This window comes from Lissotriton helveticus, chromosome 8, assembly GCF_964261635.1.
Source record: "Lissotriton helveticus chromosome 8, aLisHel1.1, whole genome shotgun sequence".
NCBI classification, from domain to species: Eukaryota; Metazoa; Chordata; class Amphibia; order Caudata; family Salamandridae; genus Lissotriton; species Lissotriton helveticus.
Window position 1 is genome coordinate 38,855,659 of NC_136069.1, and position 15,643 is coordinate 38,871,301.

General features: G+C 44.6%; 1 protein-coding gene across 1 annotated transcript in view; it reads right to left on the bottom strand.

Annotated features, from left to right (window-relative positions):
- The window catches only part of LOC144772297 (uncharacterized), a 444,202-nt gene extending 429,117 nt beyond the window's left edge, over nt 1-15,085 (bottom strand). Inside the window, 1 exon segment of the mRNA XM_078656524.1 lies at nt 14,992-15,085. The gene's annotated coding sequence lies outside the window, so the exon portion shown is untranslated.
- Between the last annotated feature and the right edge of the window lie 558 nt (nt 15,086-15,643).

Genomic DNA, 15,643 nt, shown 5'->3' on the forward strand with positions numbered 1-15,643 from the left:
AAATTGGGGATTCTTACACATGCAACATTGGGGGGGTGGTACACTGCCCTGGAAAATAGTATAACTAGAGTAGGCTTAGTTAGTTAATTTGTCCGACTTGTCCGAATAGCTGACCTGTCACTGACCCAACGCACTCAATAGGTGATCGAGAGCAGAGGTGCGGCGGAGCACTCTGTCAGAAGATTCGCTGACCCAATCAGGGTCCGGGGGAAGCTAAGGTGCTGGCGAAGCACTTTGATGGTGAATTCGAGAACTCAATCGGGGTTCGGACTGTTAGCTGCAGAGAGGAAGTAGCGCAAGCGTTGCAACTGAACTGCGGGTGCCGGTCTTAACCTTGGGTGGTCCTGTCCTGATCCAAATCTGGTTTTCCTGTCCTGATTCTGAATCTGCACCTCCTGGCCTACTGGCAACTGCAACTTTTGGGGTTTTCTGTCCATTAACTGACCCGTGGCCAGGGTTGGTCTTCACACCATTCTAGGTAAATATAAATCTGTGTGGGTTCGTCATTGTATTGTTCCCTTCTCTTTACCCTTCCTACCGTTAAAGCTTTGATTACATATGTTCCCTTTTCTTACCCTCCCTTCATGATCACTGTTGATTGCATTTTTATGTTCCTTTTTCTTACCCTCCCTATTGCTAAATGCTTAATGACTGTTTTATTCATATCTTGCATAGTTACATTCGGATTCTGATTTTCATTATTGAGAGTCTTTCGGTGTTTAATCTTTGGATCATGACCATTTAAGAAATTTAGATAAAGAGTTTAAACCTTTCCAGAGTCTGTGGTTATTATATGAGTGCAAATGTTATTTTTGCTAGCTATCTTCAATCTAACGCCCTGATCCAATAGGTTTACAGGTACCAGCGACAAGGATAGGTAAGTCAATGGTATAGAACCTAGTAGGTAAAAATAACTGGTAGTAGAGCGAGGGTTACCTGATTAAGTTATATGTTGTTATTGAATTATGGGCCCAGGCGAGTATTGGTAAAAAATATAGTTGGGTGACCTGCGCGCTCTATCAGTATTTCTTTTGGTAGCAGAGTTATGGTTAGGGTTTAGTTAAGATAGTTAGGCAGTTAGTTAGCTAGTTATGTATTGATCGATCAAAACTGATGTTATATTGATTTTATTGATGCTGTTTTGATTTTATGTATTAACCAAAATTGATTGTACCTGTTATATGTTTTGTCTGGAATCCCCGGGGGCAGAATAGCGGGTGGTAAATGGAAGCCACACTGCAGTGAGGTCACTAACCTGTAGGAAAATAGTGCATGGTTAGGTAGAACAGGAAGCACTATTTAGGGTTTTTCTGTGTGAATGTGTGAATAGATGATAGCAAATAGTTTGCTAGCAAAACTTTTTGTGTGATATCACCTAGGAAGGGAACACACGGAAGGAGCAGCAGGTTCGTCTGAGCTTGATTGGTAGCAAAGGGGTTCGCTGGTGAAACTTTGGCCTTAGTATATATCCCGGAGTGGATAAGTCTGAAGGAGTAGCAGGTTCTCTAATGCTTGCGTGAAGGGTAGGCGGAACGGATCTACTCGTAGTAATTGAAGAGTAAGCGGAAGGGATTTACTCGTAGTGAGTGAAATTCGACTTTCCTTTGAATTAGTCACTCAGGTACAGTCGCGAATGTTTTTAGGTTGTTAAATAATAAAGATTGCATTTAAAAGTGAGAAGAAATAGTTTGTTGTATAAACTTGCAGAGGAGGGAGTCAGTTGCGGAGCTGCGCTGGCGTCACTCAGAGCCGCGCTGGTATTGTTTGATACAGCGGGTGTGTAGACGAGGTAGTGATTGTAAAGGAGGGGTGAGCACAGGAGCGTGGGAACTCGTCTCACGAGAAAAGCCGCGAAATAATTGGCTAGTTGTTATTTGAAACTGAATTGTTGATTGGCTAAACAAAATAAGAAACGCACTGGTATTGGAAGCAGTTTAGGTAAACAATTGAGTGTAACTGAAAATTTACGAACACAGCAAAAGTATATGTGGCATATAGGTCTGATTGGAGGAACCAGACCCGATAGAAGATATTTAGGATTTGCGCTAGAACAGCAGATTAGAGGGAGACCTTACATTATGTATGGAGAAAAGAGAAAAATGTCTTTCATTAAAAAGATTAAGAATTTTTTCAAAAAGGATAAACCGATTAAAACTAGAGAAAGAATTATTATTCTGCCACCAAATAAGCCCGCATCTTACATGATGCTTGAAAGGGGCTATCACACTTGTGTGTGGTTAGAAAATTGGATTGAATATACAAAAGATGATGGTGTTTTAGCTTTCCCTGAAAATGGTTCCTTTAATGGTCGGGTTTTGCACAATCTGAGAACCCGCATGAATTAATTAGACGGAAGTCCTGATCCTGGGCTCGTCACCCTCTGCCTGGGACGACTCCTGGTGGCCCCCCGCCCTGGGCAGCGCACCCAGACCGACAGACCACGCACGCAACCTGGGCTTCATCCTGGACTCCTCCCTCTCCATGACCAGACAAGTCAACGCCGTCTCCTCATCGTGCTTCAACATCCTGCGCATGCTACGTAAGATCTTCCAGTGGATCCCCACCGAGACCAGGAAGACGGTCACCCAGGCCCTCGTCACCAGCCGACTGGACTACGGCAACTCCCTCTACGCCGGAACCACTGCCAAACTCCAGAAGAGACTCCAGCGGATCCAGAACGCCTCAGCAAGACTCATCCTCGACATCCCCTGACGCAGCCACATCTCCGGACACCTGAGAGACCTGCACTGGCTCCCGGTCAACAAGAGAATCACGTTCCGACTCCTCACCCACGCACACAAAGCCCTACACAACCAAGGACCAAGTTACCTGAACAGCTGCCTCAGCTTCTACACTCCCACACGCCAGCTCCGTTCGACCAACCATGCCCTCGCCGCCGTCCCCCGCATCCAAAGGGCCACCACAGGAGGAAGGTCCTTCTCCTACCTGGCCGCCAAGACGTGGAACTCCCTCCCGACCCACCTCTGCCCGACTCAGGACCACCTCGCCTTTAGGAAGCAGCTCAAGACCTGGCTGTTCGAGCAGTAGCGGACCACCCCCTCCCCAAGCGCCTTGAGACCCTCCGGGTGAGTAGCGCGCTATATAAATGCATTGATTGATTGATTGATTGGCATTGCTAATGACATTTTTTTTCATCTTTTTTAAACATAAATAAATGGTATTGTCATTTACAATGGCAATAGGGGAGCATTAGAGAGTAGTAGAGAGTATTCGCGGACACAGAGCCGCGCACACAGACAGAGCCACGCACACAGACAGAGCCACGCACACACACAGAGAGCCACGCACACAGACACACAGACAGAGCCACTCACACACACAGACAGAGCCACTCACACACAGAGCCACTCACACACACACAGACAGAGCCACGCACACACACACAGAGCCATTCACACACACAGACAGAGCCACGCACACACACAGACAGAGCCACGCACACACACAGACAGAGCCACGCACACACACAGACAGAGCCACGCACAGACAGAGCCACGCACAGACAGAGCCACGCACAGACAGAGCCACGCACACAGAGCCACGCACACAGAGCCACGCACACACACACACACAGACAGAGCCACGCACACACACAGACAGAGCCACGCACACACACAGACAGAGCCACGCACACACACAGACAGAGCCACACACACACACACACAGAGCCACGCACACAGACACACAGACAGAGCCACTCACACACACAGACAGAGCCACTCACACACACAGACAGAGCCACTCACACACACAGACAGAGCCACCCACACACACAGACAGAGCCACTCACACACACAGACTGAGCCACTCACACACACCGACAGAGCCACTCACACACACAGACAGAGCCACTCACACACACAGACAGAGCCACTCACACACACACACAGACAGAGCCACTTACACACACACAGAGCCACTCACACACACACACACAGACAGAGCCACACACACACACAGACAGAGCCACGCACAGACAGAGCCACACACACACACACACACACAGACAGAGCCACGCACTCACACAGACAGAGCCACGCACACGCACAGACAGAGCCATCTGGCCTTGAGCAAGAGATGTTGGTGTCTGGAGAATTTTTGAAACATTACTGAAAAATCATCATACTAGCTGCATTGAATGTAAACACACACTGCAGCTAAAACCTATAGATCAAAGCAACATAGCTAAAACCTATAGATCAAAGCAACATCTGTGGCCGGTACCACAAGGAATGCTTTAGGACAATGATAAACTGTTGACAAACAAGTCTCTTCAGTAAATGTGACTCTGCACCTCTGCTTCAATCCCTGACTAAGGACAGCCACGTTTGTATCTCTGAACTTTTTTCACAACATCCCAACATTTCCCACATAGACCATACTATAAACCCACACTACCAGACATTCATACCAAAAACGGTAGTCTCTTACCTGACAACCCGGAAATACTTAATGCCTTCTTCAAGGCTTTGATCACTATAGAAATAAAACATTACTGCTGGATGAGCAAACTTCTTCCAGAGGTTCGAGAGATTTTCCAATCTGCTAAGGTATAGTTTTCTGGTGCTGGTAATAGATGGCAGAAAGGAACTCATTGTTTGACGTTTCAGGTGGCTAGTTGCTAGTACGCTGTGGGAGATAGAGATCCAGACTGTACACAAGGGCTACGAGTACCATACCTGCAAGTCAATCATCGAGGAAACGAGCTCGCTAACAACTAGAGTTTACAAGACTCCTCTCAAAGCCTGAACCAAAAGGCTACACAATAAAAAAAATCTAATTTCTGTGCTTTCAAAAAGGTAAGCATAATAAGAGCTTGAAAGGCACCTTAACACCCAAAATCCAGAACTCAGATCTCCCAACATCAAAAACAAGGTACCCCATCCTGCCAGCACATGGCTGATGAAGGAGAGGACATTCAGAAACAGTCATTGCTCACATGCACAGGCTAAAAAGATGATATGTATGAGGAACAGTAAGCACTAGATCGGTTTTTCCACAGCAGTCAAATACTGTATGGAGCATCTGGTACTCTGAGCAGATTTTCTCCAGTGCTGCTCACTTTTCAGCAATATCGTCCAACATACCCTGCCTTTACCTATCATTTGTATCACAGGAATGCTCACAACAATTTATAACTCCTCTCAATTTTAAAAAAAAGTACAGCTTTCTACTTTTGAATAAAAGGTCTGTGGCAAAGAAAGCGCCCACCCTGAATCAGAATGACGACTCCCTTTGATGCATCACAGCAAAACCAGTCCTGTCCTTTTCTGAGAATCACAGGCATATCACACTCCTCGGCATTACCACCCTCTGCAGAATCAAGGAAAAAGCTTGTAACAGCACATTTTCAAGTGAAACAATAAGGAGCAGCATAACTAGGCAGTCAAAATGACTCCAGGTGGAGTCGGGTGTTAAATCAAAGACATTCTGCAACATGTGCAAGCCCCAGTACAGTCAAGAAATGGCTCCACCCTACACATCAGCCAGGAACGTTTAGTCAGTCGTTAGAATCACGATTCAAAAACAAACCTTTAATCACCTAAAACATGTATGCAGGCACTCAAGGGTCCATGGTTCTAGACAACGGACCATCCTTGCATCCTAAACCCAAATCTGAAGCCAAAACCTAGTAATATGTGCTTCAGGAGACTTGAAAGCCAAGCATTTCAGTTGCGCTTTCTAAAGAATAGGTCTAATAAAAAGGCAGAGACCGAGAGTATTGTTGGTGGGAGAGAGGCTATCTCTGGCATTGGAGTAGCTCTCAACTAGCTGTGAAACATTCTGCTATAAACCTGGTGTTCAGCTAAATGCTCTATCGTGTTGATAATGCAATTTGTGATCCTTTGTAAAACTCAATACATAATTAACGAATACCACCGTTTTACCTTTAATGACTCCAAGCAATTCGCCATTGAGATCTGCTAGAAAAGTCTGGACCCAACAGCAATGATAGCACCGAGGATCTGAGCAAACGAGCATTTCTATAGCGGACCCGTATGTAACCGGTTTCTCTAAAACAACCATAATTTCCTGCAGTCCGACTAGAAGATTTTGCCAGTGCGGAATTAACATGTTACTCCGATATGTGCTCATTTCATTTTTTAAAGTGTGGTGCTATGACTCAACGAGTGACAAAACAAGCCATTAGATTTAGCAGAGTTGTTCGGCATTACTTCAGAAGTGTACGCTAATGACTACTTCAGTATGCTTTTTTTGAAGGAGTACTTTTTAATTGCCTTTGTCCACAAATGAGAGTAGGCCACTACCAACTAAAATAGCTACTCTTTCATAGTACTGAAATTCGTTCCACTGCCGCGTTCTGCTGAATATTTTATCAGCTATTACAAACAAAATAAGCATGCCATTCTGGGAGAGGAGTGTGCAAATGCCCGTGCAGTTAAAAGATTTAACGTTTGGAATTGTGTTTTCTCCACCTACTCGAGTAAGCGGCTTGAAGTTTCTGCACCCCACTGGTATTTTGTTACTTCTGTCGTTAAATCCAGATATATAATACAGCAAACAACATTACACTTACAAGCCAGGCTTTGTCAATGGCTGTTAGTTGCATAAGATAAATAAGCAACAACCATGCCTTCGTAGAATAGCATACTGAAAATGCTGCAGTTCTGAAATGGTGGGACTATGAAATAACGTGTCTCTTTGAAGTTACATTAAAGGCAGTGAAGGGTGGCACGGCCGATTTAAGATTTATTTTTTACCATGGTGAGGGCGAAGAGGGAGAGGCCGATAGGGACCGGTCTACGCACCTGCTTTTAAGAACTGAACTGCCGGTGTTGAGCACCGGCAAGACCAGGCCCGCTCAAAGCCCTGTCCAAGTGCAATATCCCGCAGTTAAAGGACGTGAGGCTGTGACTTCAGGCGCAGCCACTAGCCTGAAATAACATGTTTTTTCGGTGCGCAATGCAGTCTCCTTCCTGTAACAGCGGCTAGTTTGTTACTTCTGTTTCACTGTTCAGTATACTAATGCAAACAGGACTGGCAGGATTCTGACCGTGTATTTCAACAAATGGCCTCCTCGGCGACGGCGCCACAGAACAGGAAATGCATCTTAATAAAAAGGCAGGTACGGCTGGAGAAAGAATGCCGCTGGCTCGGCCATGTTAAAATACGCATGCTGTCACTTCTAGCCCCTGAAAGGGGTCAATGCAGGGGATACCCCTCGACATAAAACTGCTGCGCTTTCACGTTCACATCCGCCTATTTATTGTAAGACACGCCAAGTCACTGTTGACTCTGGCACTGTGCAACCACTGGTTCTTTTGGAAAGGAGGTTATCAATCCTGAACAGCCGAACAGCAAGCTTCTTAAAAGACTTTGTAACGCAAGTGGGGCCCGTTCGACTACGTGGTCTGTACTGACTGGTGATCAAAAGAGGATTACTCTAACAACAAAAACGGCACAATCGGGGGCAGAAGAAAAAGTACCTGTGGCAGCGAGGCTGTTCTGGCCAACAATGGCGGCCGCAAACATCGAAAATTTTCGGATCCGGGGGCGTGTTTAGGCGTTCTGAGTGACGGGTGACATCACAGGGCGAAAGAACGCCAAAAACACGCCCCCGAATCCGAAAGAGACGGGGCTTCATTGGAGTGACTCCCCTCTCCTCCAATGGCTGGCCTCCGTTTAGGAAGCCAGCCAATGGAAAAGAGGTGGAGGAGAGAGGCGGGTTCCAAGCCCCGTCTAAAAATCATTAAATCTCCGACCAAAGACTGCGCAAGCGCAGCCTTTAGATCCTCGACCTAAAAAGTGTTCAGGAAGAAGAAGGTAAACTAAATCAAAGTCAAAGTCAAACTCAGCAAACACCTGAACAAGGCCAGATAAGTAACCAGGCAGAAGAAACAGAAATAAGACCTGGTCCTAGTCAGATAGAGAGGGATACAGAAGACAGCATCGAAATAGATGTGCCACAACTGAATGAAAATAAGAGAGCACTAGAAGAAGGACAGAGCACAGTGCCAGCTAAACAGCTCAAAAAAGGAGATAAGTGGTCTAGGTTTGTCAAAAGACTGACATTTCGCCTAAAAACAATAAACAAAGAACCCGAACAAGTTAATGAAGTAACAAGTCAAACTGGGCAAACTTCAGTGCAACTAAGAAGGAGAAGTCCAAGACTGAAAAAGTTGAATAACAAATTCAGAGGCCCTGAATGGACTTACGTCATTTTTGAAGATTTTGAAAACTTAGAAATAAGTGACGAAAGTCATGACGAATTAATTGCTGATCAAGCCGACGAAGAAGTGAGGCCAACTTGAAAAGAAAACACAGGATAAAAAGACTGTGTAAAAGTTACAAAGAGGGGTGAAGTCTCCTTCAGTTAAAATGTCTGATCGTACTGTTAATGGTAAACCGAAAAGAAATTGTCTAAAGACATGTTGTAGAGTATGCATATGTAGTGTAGTAATAATACTTATAGTATGGTTAGGACTGACAGTAGCTATTCCGTACATGAGTAGAAATGCACAGAATGAGACAAATGTACCTGATACAATAGATGCACCACGAAAGATAGACACATATGAAAGAACACTTAGCATTAAGCAACAGAAAAGTGATATAGAAGCATCAGATGAGGAAGAATTACACTATGGTAGAATTAGAAATAGAACTCATTTAAATGTCTTTGCTAACCTATTAGTACATTACGTAGAAGCCATGGAGATAAGTGATTGTTACGTCTGTATGAAATTACCCATTTCTGTAGCCTAGGGTGTTACTTACCATGATTTGCCCCTGACATATGGCATTTCCTGTAGCATTTTAGCTAGTTTTTTTTATAAGAGAGGAGCTTTGCAGTATTACTATTCTAATTCAGATGTCATATTTTCTGAACTTCCTACCCGTAGTAACCTGAATCCTGTACATACTAAGAGTGATGTAACACGGTATATGGGTGAATATTTTCTAACAATAGGTACAATAGATATAGCTGAGGCACAAAAGAATAATTTAACATAATTTACATGAAAAAGAGAAGATATTTTTGAATTTAGTTGAGAAAAGGAGGCAGGATTTCCAAAGACAAGCCAAAGAACATAAAAACAAGGTTCCTAAATGGGGTGAAAATATAGCTATTACCTCAAATGGCCGGACTCATGCTGCTATGTTGATGGATTTTGAAAAGAGAGGGAAACTCTGTCTCCATAGAGAGAGAACGAGTTATTATAACAATATATTCATTGATTTCAGTGAGTGTGAACACAATTACTAGGTAATTGGGGTTGGGGTTTCAAAGATGGAACTGAACCAGTTTTTCCTGGGATCTATTACATTTGTGGGAACAAAGCATATTTTAAATTGCCTGACCACTGGTATGGGAGCTGCTATTTTGGAATAGTTTTCCCAAAGGTATATCATGTGGGTAAAAACACTGGAAGCAATGAAGAAGCAAATGGATTAACAAGATATAAAAGAGCTAGTTTTTCTGAAATTGTAGGTGATATATTTAGTGCATTGCTAACTTCAGTGGGTGTGGTTCTGAATACTCAAAGAATTTGCAAATTGTCTACACTGGTGGATCGCTTATCGACTGACACTGCTGGAGGATTCCTGATGATCAATACCGAACTGGTTGCGATCAGATCAATGGTTTTACAAAATAGACTTGCTCTTGATACATTATTAGCAAAAGAGGGCAGAGTCTGTAGAATGTTGAAAGGGCAACATTGTTGCACTTACATACCAGACAAAAGTGTGGAAATTAAAAGGGTATGTAAAGAATATTACACATTTGGAAAGAGAACTCAAGCCACTGGAGGTTGATAGTGCATGGAAGAGACTGACAGATATAGGTAGTTGGCTTTCTAAATGTAGGAAAAAGTTTCGTAGGTAAAATACTGATGCCAATGGTGGGAATAGCCCTGACGATTTTAGGGATAATGATCTGTTGCAAATGTCGTAAGCACAAAAAGTCTTACACAGTGAATCAAAGAGGAAAGAAAAGATGAATGTAAATATGTACAAGGAAGTGAAAACATTTCACAATCATATTGAAAAGAGACCAAAGAGAAAGTTTGAAGAAATTGAGTTGGGTGAACTGTGAAAGTTGGTATCTGTTTCATTAATTGGTGATGATATAAAATATCATCAAAGAGGGGATTGATGGAGCAAGAATTCGCATGAAAAGCGACTTGCTTGTATTCAAGAACCTCAAATAACTCGTAATGTACTAACTAACATGTTTTGTCTATTAATATCGCATTACACAACACAAACGCTTGTATTAATATGGCTGCTGCTACATGGGATTTTCTACTGCGCATGCGTCTGTCACACTTACGTGACATGACATATTCTATGCTTTGGAGGGAATCTTTCGCTTCTGCGCATTAGAGCTAATATGGCTGATTTGTATTCTCACATGCAAGAAGCTTGCACTGCTGTTTTTGCTAAGCGGTTCGTTCTGCTTAACCCATAACGCAGTAGTTTAAATAAAATAATGGGAATAGAGTAGAGATACATGGTATACAGTGCATTCATTTATTCTGTGTTCTAAAACTGTTTCTTTTCCATTTCATGTTACACTCTGAAAACTGGCCTGACTTGTAACGCTGTACTCCATCTTTGTTGAAACTGCGACTGCGCAAAGTCTCAAGTCTCTGGAACAGTGACCTTTAGACTGTAGCCAAGGAGCTGACTGTCTAGAAGATGCTCCTGGGAACATGAACTCCTGAACTCAAATTTTTACAAAGTTATAACAATGTATTTGCCAATAGAACATCCATTGTTGAGTGGAATAAAGATGTCATGAGAACCTAAATTTGATGGTCGGGAACGTTAATTTGAATATGAGACGGTAAAAGTTTCAATTTTGGTGTGGTGTGACGACCTCTCCTCCTCTTTTGACCAATCGAAATTGGGGATTCTTACACTTGCAACATTGGGGGGGTGGTACACTGCCCTGGAAAATAGTATAACTAGAGTAGGCTTAGTTAGTTAATTTGTCCGACTTGTACGAATAGCTGACCTGTCACTCACCCAACGCACTCAATAGGTGATCGAGAGCAGAGGTGCGGCGGAGCACTCTGTCAGAAGATTCGCTGACCCAATCGGGGTCCGGGGGAAGCGGAGGTGCTGGCGAAGCACTTTGATGGTGAATTCGAGAACTCAATCGGGGTTCTGACTGTTAGCTGCAGAGAGGGAGTAGCGGAGGCGTTGCAACTGAACTGCGGGTGCCGGTCTTAACCTTTGGTGTTCCTGTCCTGATCCAAATCTGGTTTTCCTGTCCTGATTCTGAATCTGCACCTGCTGGCCTACTGGCAACTGCAACTTTTGGGGGTTTCTGTCCATTACCTGACCCGTGGCCAGGGTTGGTCTTCACACCATTCTAGGTAAATATAAATCTGTGTGGGTTCGTCATTGTATTGTTCCCTCCTCTTTACTTTTCCTACAGTTAAAGCTTTGATTACATATGTTCCCTTTTCTTACCCTCCCTTTTGTTAAATGCTCAAAATTATTTGATTGCATATTATGTTCCCTTTTCTTACCCTCCCTTCATGATCACTGTTGATTGCATTTTTATGTTCCTTTTTCTTACCCTCCCTATTGCTAAATGCACAGGCCGGCTACAAGGACCAAGTAAGGCCCATTGAACAAAGCACCTTAAATCCCGGCTGCAAAGTGAGGCAGAGTACTGCGGCAAGGATGCGTCACAAAGCAGAGACGTGTGAGGTCCGGGCAATGAGATGTGTCACGCAATGGCCGTTCTGGGAAGTGATGTACGGCGATGCAAAGTGCTTGCATGGAGAAGCGTAGCGCGACAACGGTTTCGATAGGGTGCTGTAGGCAATGCACAGTCCTTGCGTGGAGATGTGTTCCGCAGCTGCGGTTATGAGGGGCTGCGATGGGTTATGCATCGGTTCTGCTGGGGGTTCCACGGCGCAGCGGAGGTTATGCATCAGTTCTGCTGCTCCACAGATGGGCTGGCAAAGCACTTTCAAGCCCACTTCCAGGGGTCCAGGACTGGGGGGGCACCACTTGGGAGGGCAGGAATCACAGCTGGCAGAGTCCAGGTGCTAGGTTCAAGGTTGTTGGAGCCTCTTATGTCCCTGAAGCTCTAATCAGAAGGCCAGCCAAGTAGCCCTTGGAGTCACTCTGGAAACCTGGGTCGAGAGATGCAGTCCAAGCACCTCTAACCCAGGCAGAGGGCAGAAGGTCAGCAATCCAGCAGGGCAGCAGTCCAGCAGAGTGGCAGTCCTTTCGGCAGAACAACAGTCATTCATCCTGGCAGAGTTTTCCACAGGTCCTGACGTGTACTGAAGAGCTGGGGTATGAGGGCCACTATTTATCCTTGGTGCAAACTTTGAAGTAAGAGAAGTTTCTAAAAGCTTCCATCCCCTGGGGTGTTTGGAATATCCTATCACTCAGTCCTGGCCTCATAGTCTGGGATCCCAAAATGAATGAATGAATGAAGGGACTGAAGCGCAACCAGCTGTTCCAATAGGAGCGTTCTGGCACTAGTTGCAGGTCTAAGAAAGCAGAACGACTAGCAATCCCTGTCTACTAAAACAGAGATAAAATTCACAACTCTTTCAAAAGAGGAGTTTTTAGATGGGTTTGAACATAGCCTCTGATGACATATTCCGAAGATAATCAGGAAGCAATTTTCACAGTTGAAGGTGCCAGAGAGGTAAAGGCCCTGCCTCCAGCTCTGGGTTTATATATTCTTGGGATACATAGAAGATTTTGGTGGGTAGACAGTACATTTCTGTGGAGTTATCTTTTAAGCTTGTCTTGAATATAGGCCGGGCATGTCAAAATCACGGCCCCAAAAGTAAATAAAAGTGCTGTAAATGTTATTCTTTGGGTAATAGGAAGCCAGTGAAGTGTTTTCAGCCACTTTCAGATTGAGGTGTGTTATGGAATATTCAGCACAAGGCGAGCTGCAGCGTTCTGCACCCGTTGTAATCTGTTTACAAGCCTTTGAGGGGCCCCAAATACCAAGTCATTTGCATTGTCCAGCCTAGAAGTAATTAGGACGTGAGCAATGCATTTATGTGTATTATCTGTAGAAATTTGAAAAATGACCTAAGAAATGTCAGTAATGCAAAACATATATCAGACAAAACCTTGGGCCAGATGTAGGTAATCACATATTACAGATTCCTAAATACCGAATTTTACCGATTCTGTATTTAGGAATCGGTAAATGTGATGTAGCTAATGATTCGGTAAATTTTACAGAATCGTTAAGAATCGGTAATTACCGATTCGGTATTTACCAAATCAGTAAGTCCCATTCATTCCTATGGGCCTGGAGGCACATAGAATGAATGGGAATTACCGATTCGGTAAATACTGAATCGGTAATAGGGGTAGACCTACAAGGGTGGCAGGGTGTCACATTGACACCCTGTTGCACCCTTGTATAGCGCATGGGTGCACATGTGACACACATACATGCCCTAAGGGCATGTATGTCTGCCACTTGGCACTGTTAAAAATTGCAAAAAATTGCTTTTTTCACGGTTTACGATATTTACCACCAACTTGTAGTTAGTGGTAAATAACGAATCCTGAAATGAGAAAAGCACTCATTTGAGGGCTCCCTACATTAAGGATTCGGTAATTTACCGAATCGGTATTTTAAGAATTTGGTAATTTACTGATTGCTTAAATTACCGATTCGGTAAATTACCGAATCCTTCAATTTGGCCTTCTACATCTGCAAAGCCTAATACCGGTCAGTAACGGACGAAATTCGGTAATTTCGGCCGTTACCGACCGGTATTAGGCTACCTACATCTGGCCCTATGACTTGTGGTTTGAAAGAAAGTGACATATCAATTTTAACTCTCAAATTCTTAGCCACGGTGGTGGGGGCTGGGGGTGTTCTCAGCTCTAATGGCCAAATTCGACGTGCCCAGTGGTGAGGATGTGCCAAATACAAAGATCTTTGATTTAGTCGAGTTCAGGAAGAGGCCGCTCTTATGCCTTCATTCTGCCACTGCCACGAGACAGCCTTAAAAGTTGGCTATCACAAGTTGTCCAAGTCTTCAAAGGCAAACATTAATTGGGTATCGTCTGCGTACGATATGGCATTAAACCCCAGGCTTGTGCCACAGTAGCAAGGGGCAATATGGATGTTAAATAAAGTGGGGCTAAAGATAGAGTCCTGTGGTACTCTGCAGTTTACCTCCTTTAAATTCTGAGGTGTAGGGGGATAGATGAACTGCGTGCTGTCTGCCCGCAAGGAAAGAATTTATCCAGCTTCAGACAATGATGCTATGCCAATTTTTTCCAGTTGCATCAGTAAGATTTCATGAGAAACCGCATCAAAGGTGGGCGACAGATCAAGCAAGACTAAAACAGGTTTTTCATAGACAGAGTCAAGCTCAGTTTTAATAAACTCTGCCACTTCTAGAAGAGCTTATTAAGTAGTTAAGCCCGCATGAAAACTGGACTGGGAGGGGTGCAGACAATTATTCTCGACAATAAATTTGGTGATTTGACCATTGACCCCAGATTCTATTGTCTAAATTTAAATCATTACAGTAGGAAGATTCTACCGACAAAATTATTACTGTAAGAAGTAACACTGATGTTTATTTTGAAAATAACAAACAAATTATGCCATAACAAACGAAGCAGCGGGTCCCCACGAAGGCAATCGCTGGGAATCGTCTATGGAGTACTCTCCTCAGCAAAATGCTGTACTTGTACTGTGGTCTGATTGACAAGTGAACTCGATGAATAAGATGCCTATTGGATGAACTGTGGTCCACTGTTATGTTGTGTGTACCTGCTTGCTTAAGGATTAAACCTATTTCAACCTACATTGAAGTGTCATTCATCAATTCAACATCCACTCTATTGATAAAGCCCTGATGAAGTCAGAGATGTAAGAACTTTGTTTTTCTGACGAAACACAAGTTGGCTTGATTTGAAGAGGAGGACATTTGAATGTGAAATTGAAGAAACTTGAAGAAACAATAAATCAAAGTGAACACTGACCGTCTCCATAACAGAGTTGAAACGTTGCTTCCTGGCAGGTCGGACATTGCTGGTTTTCTGTCCTTCCTGGTCTGCTGCTTTCTCTGCAGAAAGGTGAACCGGAAGTGAAAACGTAGCTTCCGTGTCGACAGGCAGCGTCCTCAGCGTCTGCTATCGCCACTGACCCGGAAGTGGAAACTTGTCCTTTCTGTTCATCGGGCAGTGTTGTCTGCTGGCATGTATCGAAGCTGCTGGCTCTGCCGCCAGTGACCCGGAAGTGAAATTATGGCATGTTTTGTTATTAGGCACCGCCCACTGCCGTCAGTGCCCCGGAAGGAAGGCAGTGGCTTCCTTGTTTGGCTGCACCGCCCTGCGCTGGTGCTGTCTCTGCCGTCAGTGACCCCTCTGTGTGTTGTCAGATCTGCTCTCAGACCCTAAGGCTGAGGCTCCGAGTCTGACTCGACGGCAGAGGAGGCCCCGGGGCCCGCGGCCCGGCATCAGCCCCCGGGGGCCCCTCGTGGCCCCGGCGTCCCCTGAGCCCTGGACCTCCCTCGAGGTGAGTTCAGGCCACGGGGGAGATGTGGCCTAGCGGCCGGAGCTGCAGCCTGGGGGGCCAAGCTCGAGTCCCGGCGCCGCCTCAGCGCCCTGTGATCGTGGGCACATCCCCTGACCT